The sequence below is a fragment of the Trachypithecus francoisi genome, unplaced genomic scaffold (assembly GCF_009764315.1).
Source record: "Trachypithecus francoisi isolate TF-2019V2 unplaced genomic scaffold, Tfra_2.0 Lachesis_group3, whole genome shotgun sequence".
NCBI classification, from domain to species: domain Eukaryota; kingdom Metazoa; phylum Chordata; class Mammalia; order Primates; family Cercopithecidae; genus Trachypithecus; species Trachypithecus francoisi.
In genome coordinates this window covers 51963019-51975665 of record NW_022681468.1, presented here as the reverse complement: position 1 = coordinate 51975665, position 12647 = coordinate 51963019, and the positions used below count along the sequence as shown (strand labels likewise).

The 12647-nt window shown below is 40.7% G+C and overlaps 1 long non-coding RNA gene across 1 annotated transcript in view; it reads left to right on the top strand.

Moving 5' to 3' along the window:
* Positions 1-12647, top strand: part of LOC117069631 — a 41279-nt gene that overhangs the window by 12883 nt on the left and 15749 nt on the right. The window lies entirely within an intron of this gene.

The window sequence follows — 12647 nt, the reverse complement described above, 5'->3', positions numbered from 1 at the left end:
ACGAACTCAAAATGGGGTATGGAGATACATTTTAGAGCTAAAACTGTAGAGCTCTTGGAAGAAAACATAGGTGTAAATCTTTGTGACCTGGGTTGAGCAACAGCTTTTATTATTAATTATTATACTTTAAGTTCTGGGGTACATGTGCACAATGTGCAGGTTTGATACATAGGTATACATATGCCATGTTGGTTTGCTGCACCTATCAACTTGTCATTTACATTAGGTATTTTTCCTTATGTTATCCCTCCCCCAGCCCCACATCCCCCGACAGGCCCCCGTGTGTGATGTTCCCCTGCCTGTGTCCCTGTGTTCTCATTGTTCAACTCCCACTTATGAGTGAGAACATGCGGTGTCTGGTTTTCTCTTCTTGTGTTACTTTGCTGAAAATATGACACCATAAAGCATAAGCAACTAAAGAAAAAATAGATAAGTTAGATTTCAGTGAGATTAAAAAGTTTTGTGTTGCAAACAGTACCATTAAGAAAATGAAAAGACAGCCCACAGAATGGGAGAAAATATTTGCAAATTATGTATTTGATAAGGGACTTTTACCCAGAACATGAAAAACATTATTATAGCTCAATAATAAAAAAGACAACCTAATTAAAAATGAGCAAAATATCTGAATATATATTTCTCCAAAGATTTACAAATGGCTAATAAGCACATGAAAAGATGTTCAAACTATTAGTCATCAGGGAAACATAAATTAAAATCACAAGGAGATATTGCTTCAACCCACTTGGATGGCTATAATGAAAAACACAGATAATAACTGTTGGTAAGGATGTGGAGAAATTGGAAGCCTCATACAAGGCTAGTGGGAATGTAAAATGGTGCAGCTGCTATGGAAAACATGTTAGCAATTCCTTAAATGTTAAATACAGATTTAGCACGTGATTCAGTGATTCTACTCCTAGGATACCACAGAGAATTAAAAACATATGAACACAAAAACTTGTATATGAATATTCACAGCAGCATTATTTATAATAGCCCAAATGTCCATCAGCTGATGAATAGATAAGCAAATATGGTATATCCATATAATGGAATATTATTTGGCAATAAAAGGAATAGAATATTGACACATGCCACAACATGGGTGAAACTTGAAAACAGTATGCTAAATGCAAGAAGCCATTCATAAAAAACCACCTACTGTATAATTCCATTTATGTAAAATGTCCAAAATAGGCAAATCTACAGAGACAAAAGTAGATTAGTGGTTGCCATGAATGGGAGTGGAGTGGGGGTATGAAAATGTTCTAAAATTAGATTGTGATAGCATAACTTTGTGAATAGACTAAAAACCATTGAACTGTACATTTTAAGTGGATGAATTGCATGATATGTGAATTATATTTTGATAAAGCTGTTTTAAAAAAGGAAAGGATTCCATTATGTTGGGCATCACTAAAGCTAAATGAAAATGTTGTTCTTTTGATCTTAAAAGAGCTCACACATTTTTTTTTTCAGCCTCTCTCCTCCTAACTCTCTCTTTTCATTTGTTTCTCTCTCCCTTGTGACTTATTCCACAAAAGACATAATTTATGACTCATAAATTTTATGATTGACTCTTAGGTAACCAACTTGAAACTGAGAAAAGGAAAACTCAACCTAGAAATAAGAAAAAATATTTCTTACACAATTTCTATAAATCTTTCAAGAGAATTGGTAGAAGTCTTAGATAGCTGAATAGGTAACTGGGTAAGCCACTCACCCATTCTAGTGTTTGGGATGGGGAGGAGGGGTGCCAGCATAACCTTAAAGTGGGGTGGACTCAGATTCGGGTACTGGACCAGAGGCTGGGGAAGGGACATTGCCACTCCCATCAAGAACAGATACTAAGTTCCTTTCTACCAGGCAGAGGGTTGGAGAGAATTTAGTAGAGCAGCATACCAGTCCCCAATATTGCAATGAAACAATCCAAATAAGGTCCTAGTATTCGAGATGAAGAAAACCTTTTGGTAACTACCCAAAACATAAACATAAAACAGGAAACAAAGAGGTAATGGAAAAACATAAAATCTGACAGTTCATTAGAAAAAAAACCCAACCACCTCTAGACATTGTGAAATGCAAAATCACACGGGAGAGGATGGGGAAGGGCAGGACAGAAGCTAAACACAAGGTGTCTTTTCCTATTACTGTGCCTCAGGTGGTGCCTCACTGGCCAACTTTGTCAGACCACACATGAGACTGGACAGTCAGAAGAAGCTTTGCTCTCATAAAATCTTGCCTCCCTCCTTTGTTGATGCCTCCCTCCTTTGTTGATGCCTAATATTCCGTAGATAAAAAACAAGGTTGCTTGCTTTATAATTAAAGCTAACAGGCTTGAACATGTGATATAATTGGGAGTTAATACGAGTAAACGTTTTTATCAAGAGGTACCCGATGGTTCCATGCTGGGCCTGAAGGGCTGAAAAAGCGTGAAGACCGTACAGAGATGAGAAAAGAAGATGGTGGCAGGCCTTGAGTGTTAGGACAAGAAATTTAGTCACTGGTAGAAAAAAGAGGAAGATTCTTACGGAGGAGAGTAACATGACGAAATCAATGGCTGAGGTCATTTTGACAGCATAGCTAATAGACAAGCTTGGGCACAATGACAAGGCAGCCACTTTGAAAGATGTTATCATAATCCAGACAGGAGAGATGAGAAATGTTGCAATAAGATTGTGTCTGCAGAAGTGGAAAAGAGAGAGGAACAAATTGAGGACAGATGGTGAAAAAAAACTCTACCTTAAAGGTGGTTCCAGAACCTCATGGGCTCTAAGGGTAGCACAAACCCATAGTTAATGGGAAAGGGACTCATACTGCTCATTTTTTTCTTCTTGGCCTTAAGAATTCTCCAATAGTTCCTCAGTGTGGTCAAGATAAGGTCCAAATTCCACAATAATATTATGAGGTTCTTCCTAATCTGTTTCCTGACTGCCTCTCTGAACACCCATGTCTCCTTGCTGCTGCCTCTCATTCTAGCCACCCTGAAGAACTCTCTCCACTTCTGGATTTTGTAAGAAATGGCTCTCCTGAGACATTTCTTCTTTTTGTACCTACCCTCTACCTTTTCCACTAAATAGGGGTAATTCCTGTGTATACTTCAGATCTCAATTTAGACATCACTTGGCAGAAAATCTCTCCTGACAAGCCTCCCTTCCCTCAACTAGGGCTAATGTTTTCTCCCATGGGTCTCTTTATTACCCAGCCCAGCACAAGTGCATCCTACTTTAGCACAAACTATTATACTGAATATCTTTTCAAATTTTGGTGGGCACAAAATTAACCTCCAGTGCTTCCTAAATGCCCACTTCCAGGCTCAGGCTAAAGACTGATGTAGTAGAGCTTGACCAAACCCACACTTTTGGAAACACTGCTGTATTGTAATTGGTTGTTTACTTATTAGTAATCCCAACTGGACTGCAGCTCTGGAAGGGCAGAGGCCATTTTAATCCTAATACCCAGGACAAGGCCTAATGTGATACAGGCAGCCATTTAGGTAGTTGTCAAATAAGTGAATAAACAATGTGAGAAGAGGAAGAGCAAGAAAAACCAACTGAGGTCTGCAAGCTTAGGAACCAAGAAACTAACAGAAAAAAATGAGAAGAAGTATCTGTTTATGGGGGTAATGATGAAAACCAGTATGCAAATTTCAGACAACAGGTTGGGATTCTAAGGCAGTACCCGGCCTCCGTGCCTCCTGTCTGGCACTGACTGTAATGTAGAAAATGGCCTGGCTCTTCTTACATTACCTGTGTACTTCCAAGGACTCCAAAATGTGTTTTCCCCAAAGGCAGTATATAATTTTGAGAATTGCAATCATTTTTTCCATGTTCTTTTGAAGGCTGTAAAATAATTTTAGATGCAATAGTAATTCTAGGTCCTTGCTTACCCTTGACCTTTGAAGTTTTATTCAAAACATCACAAACCTCCCAGCCCAGATGTTGGCAAGTTAATGATATATTGCTGCAGGAAAGAACTTGGTTTTGTTTGCATGAGGAGCTCAGAATCTTTGGTATATTACCTCAACATTTTTTTTTTTTTTTTTTAGGATACAACTGAAATATAATTTTGTTAGTGTAAAGGTAAAAGATGAAGTATTAGGAAAAATAATAAAACTTCCCAATGTTTTTGGAACTGAGTATTATGCTATTGGTGTAAGAACTCTTCAAAACCCATGGTGACTCTTCTAGCTTGAATAAAAAAGATAATTTTCAGCAAAGTGAGTCCACAGTCTTTTTTTTTTTTTTTTTTTAGAAGAGGTTGAGCTCCTTTTACCCATTTCCTACATCCAGCCTCATTCTTGCTTTTGAAATGGTAGGATTCACACAGAACTAATTACTGAACCCACCCTGCCAACTACTCTTGAAAACTTCTTAGCTTTTTAACTAGCAAAATCAACCTTAAGAAGAATAAGGCCTTTATAAGGCAAGCAGTGAACTAATCCAGCTTATACCATTTGGTACATCTCACAGAATACCGTAACTCATTGTGATTTACTTATATTTCTTAAGATTCTCTACTGTGGAGCAAGCATCTTGAGGACATGGGACAGGTACCCTTCTCTGGACCTAATCCAATGTTCTACATTGACTAAGTACTTACCAAGTGGCTGTGGAATGGACAAATTAATCCTTAGCACCTTTCTGATCCTGGTTAGCTGGTTAGCACACAGTGCTGGACATGTCCAGGGCAGTGAATACTGGTGAATTAAATGCAATGACATCATTTTCTAACACCTCTTTGTATTTATTTTCTTGGGGATGGGTGACTAATGATGCTCTGGAGAGGTTAGACACCTTCTCCTGGCAGGCATGTTGCAGGTGTGGACAGTGCTGGGCCTGGAGGCATTATTAGCTTCTGTGTGTAGATGGAGAATCTCAGGTTACAAGAGATCAGGAGATTACACCTGAGGTTCCAGGTGGCATAGTGGAGGCCAGAAACCTTCTAGATCAAACACATGATTTCTTGAAGCAGTAACAAATAGCTGTTTTTCGATGAGAGGATGTTTTCTTACATGAAACTTAGTCTTTATCTTTTTCAACTTTTGGAATTGGAAGATGTTTTCCATCTTCTTTCCTTTCACTGGCGTCATATAGGAACCCTGCTTACAAACACTCTGTTCTTTTAAAACTAATTTTCCAGTAAGGTTTCTTCACCCTGGGGAGCCCAACAACCCACACAATGCTCTATTTAGACTTCTACCATCTCCCGGCCTCCCCCAACCACCTCCTCCACGACACACACGTAACACCACACATTCCCAGTCAGGAAGGAGATGCTGTTTCATCTGGGTGTTTGAAGATGTCATCATTTCTTTCCATAATAAATTAATGTTTTCTCCTCCCCACTGTGATCCTTTATATATAACCTCCTCAAACTCAGAAAAATTTTCCGCTGATGTTTAAATATATTTATTTGGCGAGTGTGTGTGTTCTCAATGATGAAGCTGTCTTGACTGACGACTACAGTATTTATGAGAAAGGCCTCCTCCTAACCCTGATTATGTGTCCATGCTTAAGATAGGCTCACAGTAACATCATAACCCGACTTCTATCTAGCAACACAGTGATAAGGCACATTGGCACATTGATAGAATCACTGCCCCTTAGCTGAAAATTTGTCTGTGTAATATTTTCTGGCACTCTCCTTTTCCTGAGACAGTGCCAGAGCAGCAGCCAGCACCTGCAGTTACTGGCAAGGTGTGTTGACAGCTAGACCAGCCAGATGCCAAGGTCTAGCCTGCTCCAATAATAGTTTAGTGTCTGGGTGGCAAGCTGGCTTCCTGCTGACATATAAACCTGCCACTGCCCCATGGAGTGCTCCTGGAGGCTTGCATGAGGGTTGGCTGCTAACCACCCACCTCTAGGGAAGAGAGTGGACTCCCCTTGACCCTTTTCTAGAATGTGGTAACAGTGTGTTAGAAATCTCTCTTAGAATCAGAGAGGTTTTCTGAAGGGTGAGTGCCTGCTCCTTTCAGTGACTGCTGTCTACCCAAACCACCGTGATTCTTCTCTTGGTGCCTTGTTAGCTCAGGCAGAAATGTCCCCCAAATCAGAGCTTATGCTACCATAACTGTGCCTTGCTATGGGAACAGTGGGAACCCAAGTCTACTGGCCAAGTGACACTGGAAAGGCAGATGGCTCTACTTCTGCATAGATCTTTCACTTCAATTATTTATTTCCCATGCCTAGTAGATACCATAAATACGTATTCTATGGCATTCCTTTGCAAGTGGGCACTTGTCCAGGCAAGTAAGTTCTCTTTAAGCAGATGGTAAATGTGTCTATCTCGTAAATTCTATTCCATTATAATTCACATTGGGAGGCTGGGCAGTTGATAATGGGAAGTTGAGCCCTTTGGTAGCGAACTATAAGGTATTAGAGTCAAGTGGCCCGAGTTTGAATCCTGCTTGTACACTTACCACGTGGCTTTGGACAAGTTATTGAACCTTTTTGAGTGTTGGTTCCCATATCTATACAATGGTGATAATACAGCTAATCATAATTTTTGAAGGTGTTACATTTGAAGAGAAAATGTGAAAATGCATGGAATGCACTTAGCATAGCACCTGACTTGAAGGTAATACTAATAAATGCTTTAAGAATATATATTTTTTCTTTGGGAGGCCAAGACGGGCGGATCACGAGGTCAGGAGATCGAGACCATCCTGGCTAATACGGTGAAACCCCGTCTCTACTAAGAAAAATACAAAAAACTAGCGGGCGACGAGGCGGGCGCCTGTAGTCCCAGCTACTCGGGAGGCTGAGACAGGAGAATGGCGTGAACCCGGGAGGCGGAGCTTGCAGTGAGCTGAGAGCCGGCCACTGCACTCCAGCCTGGGCGGCAGAGCAAGACTCCGTCTCAAAAAAAAAATAAAAAAAAAATAAAAAAATAAAAATAAAAAAAAAAAGAATATATATTTTTTTCTGATCCCTTTGCAAAACATCAGTACCAATGTGTTTAAGCTCTTCAGGGTAACTGGCAGTTGGCATGGATGCCAGAAGTGCCTTAAGTTGGTTTGAGGTTGAATTCCCTTGTTTGAGCAGGATGCATGGGCCTGTGTTACTGTTGTGTAATTCAAATTTTTTAGCTTCAGCCTTGATGACAGGCTCACATAACATGCTGCAAGCCTCCCTGTAATTGTGGCTGGATGAAAAGAATATATGGGATAATGATATGACTTTTTCTTCTCCTTGCTCAACACTGTGGTATAGAAGGAAGAGGCCTCTTCAGAAAACACTTTCAGAATGACAAGAGCACGTGTGTTGGTTTGTCTTAGAACACATAGTTCTCAGATTCTGTTCCTGATGGACTTGGTTAGGCCTGTGGGGTTGAGGTTCACTGTATGGGAGGTGGTTAGAATTCAGTGCTATGCAAGAAAGTGTGATTCATGGCCACTGAAGCCTTTGCAGAAATGTTAATGTTTGTGAAGTCCTCCAAAGTTCATAGTTTCCATGCATCTGGAAATTCCACTTACCTTACCAAAATTGAATTGTTGCTCTTTGACCATAATTTCCATTCCTTTCTGAATGGAAAGGACTTTCTGAAGGGTGAGTGCCTGCTCCTCTTAGTGACTGCTGTGACTACCCAAACCACCTTGATTCTTCTCTTGGTGCCTTTGTCAGCTCACACAGAATGTCCCCTAAATCAGAGTTTATGCTTCCATATCTGTGCCTTGCTATGGGAACAGTTGGAGCCCAAGTAACTAGCCTGGGATTGCACTTGATTGAGGGCTCAGACCTTGTCTCCAAATTTCTCCTTCAATCTTCTTTCACTTAACAAACTGAGGAGCTTCCTGGATTTTTTATTGAACTCTGAGAAGGCAAGTTTAGGTATCTGTTCATTCTTAAGTCTAGTGCTGAGTCAGCCACTACTTCCCTTCCTTCCACCCTCCTTGTCAGTGATAATTTTAAAGGCAACAGACTCTTTCATCAGAGTTTCTCAAACTTTAGTGTGCACACAGATCCTCTGGGATCTTTATTAACATGCTGATTCTGATTTAGGAGGTTGGGGGTTGGCCTGAGATTCTGTATTTCTAATAAGTTTCCAGGTAATTCCCATGCTGCCAGTAAACAGATCAAGAGATCAAGTATAACCTCTATATATATGAGGTTCTATAGGGATTTGATTCTCCAAACATTTATTGAACCTTTCAGCAAATACAGCCATTTTTCCTCCCTGAATCCTCAGTTTGAGCTTTCTGATCATTTTATCTTTTGGCAGTGCTAAACACTGCGGCCTTAATCAGCTCCACTCCTCTTGATTAGTTCGTCTTGTATTGGTATTTATCATCCACTTAGAATTTCAATCCTCGTATATGTGGCTATTGCTGTGACAAGCGGTATATACTAGATATAAATGTGAAGTCGGCTGCAGTGACTCTCTTGGGGCCATTTTGCTTGCACTGGCTTTTGGCTCTTACTCTCCCTTTTGTTGATCTCACATTCAGACGCACGGCTTTGTGAAACTCAGTGATACATATCTATCTATCAGAATTCCTTTTTAGGGTATCTACTCTTGACACTTTCCTGGATAACTCTAACCTCATGAAAAATTGGTTAGCATCAATCTTTTTGTCATCTGCTCCCTTGTTTAATAGGCACACAGAAGCAAGCTAAGATTTCTTTGGCTACCTCATGTGATGAAACAATGAATTAACAAAAACCAACCAAGATGCTTAAAAATATCTCCCCACCTTTCTCTATTCAAAAACTAGGAACACATCTGAGAGCATATAGGAATGGAAATTTGGGACAGCTAATTTTTTGGAATTTATAGAAAACATCACGTCTTTTGGTTGGAAGCATAAGCTATAGCATCGGACATTTCCTCCTTCCCTGGCTGTCTATTCATAATTCCCATCTCACAAGCACTTTACTAGATTACCTAAAATTAGTGACACAATTAAAAGTACTTTACTAAATTATGACAAGAAGGCGTGTCATTGAGTGCAGGTCTAAGTTTTTCAGTTGTTCCCAAGCTCAACTGTACATTACCATAGTTGGGGGAGCTTGTTAAAAATATAAATATCTAAACTCAAACTCCCAATATTCTGACTTAGTAGGTATGGGGTTAGGATTTTTCTGCTGCCTCCTTTTCATCTAAAGGTTGGAGAGTCCGCAGGCTCAGAGGTCTTCTGTTCTCCAGCTGTGCTTGCTCCCTAGGTGATTGTATCTGGACTCAGAGATGTAAATACCAGGTATACACTTACACTTATATCTTCAGCCTGCTTCTCTCCCTCGCACTTCAGACTAACACATCAACCCCCTTCCAACACCTAAAACTTAATTTGTCTTGATTCCCTTCCAAATCTGTTTTTCCTATAGTCTTCCCCAACTCCGAATATACAACTCTGTGCTTCCTGTAGCTGAGGTCAAATTTTTTTCTCATACACTCCATATAAAATGTGTCAGCAAATTCCCAACTTTCAAAATATATCCCAAATCTTTTTATTTCTCACTGTGGCCACTCCTTCTCACATAGTCTAAATTTGCATAATTTCTCTCCTGAATTATGGCAATAGCCTCCCAACTGATCTCTTGGCTAGACAGTCCACTACCACCTTGCTGACCTTGTCTCCTACCACCATCTCCCTTGCTCCTGCCACTCCTGCCATTTTGCTTTCTTGCTCTTCCTGGAGTACCCAGAGCTTTTGCAGTAGCTCTTCCTTCTGGCAGGAAGGCTCTCTCCTGAGATACTTGCATGCCATACTCCCTTTTTTTTAGGTCCTTGCTTACACATGATCCTAGCAGAGGAAGCATCCCTGACCAATCCACGTAGAATAATCAGAGCTCTGCAGCCCGACTTTATTTCTCTCTATAGTATGTATCCCTGCCTGAGGGGTTTTACATTTTGTTTGTTGTCTGGATTCCCCTACCACAATGTAAGCTTCAGGAGAGAAAGACATTTATGCCGGTACTTAGTAGGCACTCAATAAATATTTGGTCGATGAATGAAAGAAAGAAAACGATATTTTCCAGAAAATAGCTTCTTTTCTTTTTCTTTTCTTTTTTTTTTTGAGACGGAGTCTCACTCTGTCCCCCAGGCTGGAGTGCAGTGGCCGGATCTCAGCTCACTGCAAGCCCCGCCTCCCGGGTTTATACCCTTCTCCTGCCTCAGCCTCTGGAACAGCTGGGACTACAGGCGCCCGCCACCTCGCCCGGCTAATTTTTTGTATTTTTTAGTAGAGACGGGGTTTCACCACGTTAGCCAGGATAGTCTCGATCTCCTGACCTTGTGATCCGCCCATCTCGGCCTACGAAAGTGCTGGGATTACAGGCTTGAGCCACCGCGCCCGGCCGAAAATAGCTTCTTTTCTAAGCATCAGTGCCACATTTACAGTTAGAAGTTTGTTGAGGTCAAGTACCCTATCTTGCTCATGTCTGTGTCTTATGCGGCTGCACTAGGGATTCAATAAACATTCATTGAGTGAATGAATAATTGTAGTGTAGAGGAAATGCCACAGACTTTAGAGACAAGTGAGCCAGACTTAAGTTTCAACTTAGCCTTGTCTTAATCATGTGACTCAGACCGAGTTACTAAGCCTTCTTGAGCTGTTGCTTCCCCATAAAATAAGTTCTGTCTTTATATGTTGTTTTAAGGATTAAATGAGATAGTATATAGAAATCTTTTAAATATAGGGACTTAACATATTAAGTGGTAGGCACCTGTAATCCCAGCTACTTGGGAGGCTGAGGCAGGAGAATTGCTTGAACCCAGGAGGCAGAGGTTGCAGTGAGCCAAGACCGCACCATTGCACTCCTGCCTGGATGGCAGAGTGAAACTCTATCTCAAACAAACAAATAAACAAACAAAAACAACAAGAAACATTAGGAACTCAGTATGTTGATGCTGCGGTTCCTTATCCTGACCAATATTAACTACTTATCTCCTTTCTTTTTCATTAAACTCCCTGCTTCAGTTTCTTTAAAATCAATGAAAGACACTAACCAAATCCAACCTTTGGTAACTGAGCTCCTCACTGGTCCAAGTTCCTGGACCTTGGATATATGAACATTGCAGATTTAGCCTAAAGACTCAGGGAAAGAATGAATGGCCATAAATTTGTACTCTGGAGGATCTTAAAAATTTGTCTCGAATATATGCAGAATCTGACCTTTTATCGCCTCCAACTCCATCTGTCCTCTGGATTATTGCAATTGATTTCCTTGCTTTTGCACTTGTGCCCCTCCATTCCTTTCTCCATCCACCAGACAGAGCAATCCTTTTTAAAAAGCAAGTCAGAGCATGTCAGTCTTCTGTTCTACTGGTTCCCCATCTCACTCAGAGTAAATGCCAGAGTTCTTAAAAAAAGCCCAGAAGGCCCTACAAAATCTCATCTCTCTCACATTTCTGAGCTCATCTCCCACTATTTCTTTCTTACCCTCACTCCACTTCAGTTACCGTAGACCCTATGCTGTTTGTGGAGCATGTTACAAGGCATGTTGCAACCAGAGGGCCTCTGCACTTGCTGTTCATTCTGGCTGGAATGCTCTTTCCTATTTGTATGGCTCCCACTCTCACCTACTTTAGAGCTTTCCTCAATAGTTCATCTTTACAAAAAAGCTTTCCTTGACCTCTTAAAAAATGTCAGTTGTTCTCATCCTAGGAAAATACATGGCCTTTCCTTACATTATTGTTGTTTTTATTCATAACACCATAGTATCATTGGATAAATGATATATTTTGATTTATTTTGGCTATCCTCTTAGACTAGAATATAAACTCCATGACAGTGGGAATTTTTTTCTTTTTTAAAATTCTCTGCTATATCCCTAGTGCCTGGCACACAGTAGGTGATCAATAGTGTCTTTTGTTTGTTTTTTGGGTTTTTTTTAGACAGGATCTTGCTCTGTTGCCCAGGCTGGAGTGCAGTGGTGTGATCATAACTTACTGCAACCTCTAACTCCTGGGCTCAAGCGATCCTCCCACCTCAGCCTCCCAAGCAGCTGGGACTGCAAGCACATATCATCATGCTTGCCTAATTTAAAAAATATTTTTAGTAGACATGAGGTGTTGCTATGTTACCCAGGCTGGTCTCAAACTCCTGTGCTCAAGCAATCCTCCAGCCTCGGATGGGATTAAAAGTGTGAGTCACTGTGTCCAACCAATAACTGTTTATTAAGTGAAAGAATGGATGAATGAATGAATGAGGGGAGAGGGATGGATTAGGTGTGGCCTGTGTGTCCAGGTGGGAGTGTGAGGTGGAAGGAAAGAGAATTTAAATTCTGCATGTTAGGGCTTCCTAAGCCATTTCTTCCTCATAAGGAGGTAGAAGTTCTGTCTTCATATGATCATTCTAAAAATTAAATGAGATAGCACGTAGAAGCCTCTTAATTTAGGGACTCAGGCTTTGGTTGCTCCTGTCATCTAGCCCACTGACAGCTGATGCCACAACAAAGCAATGTGCTGGAATGAGGCAGGTTCCAAAATGTTGGAAAACCTCCACATGTCAAGGTGACCTTGAAAGTGGGAATTCACACTCCCTTGTCGCATATTCCCCCTAGATGGTTAACAGAAGGGCAGAGACTCTTTCTGGTATCCCCCTGTCCCCTAAGGAATAGATATGAAGAATAGTGGGTTTCCAAAAACACCTCACTGGTAAATAGAATTGATTTTTCTGTTTCCTATCTTTCTGGATCATA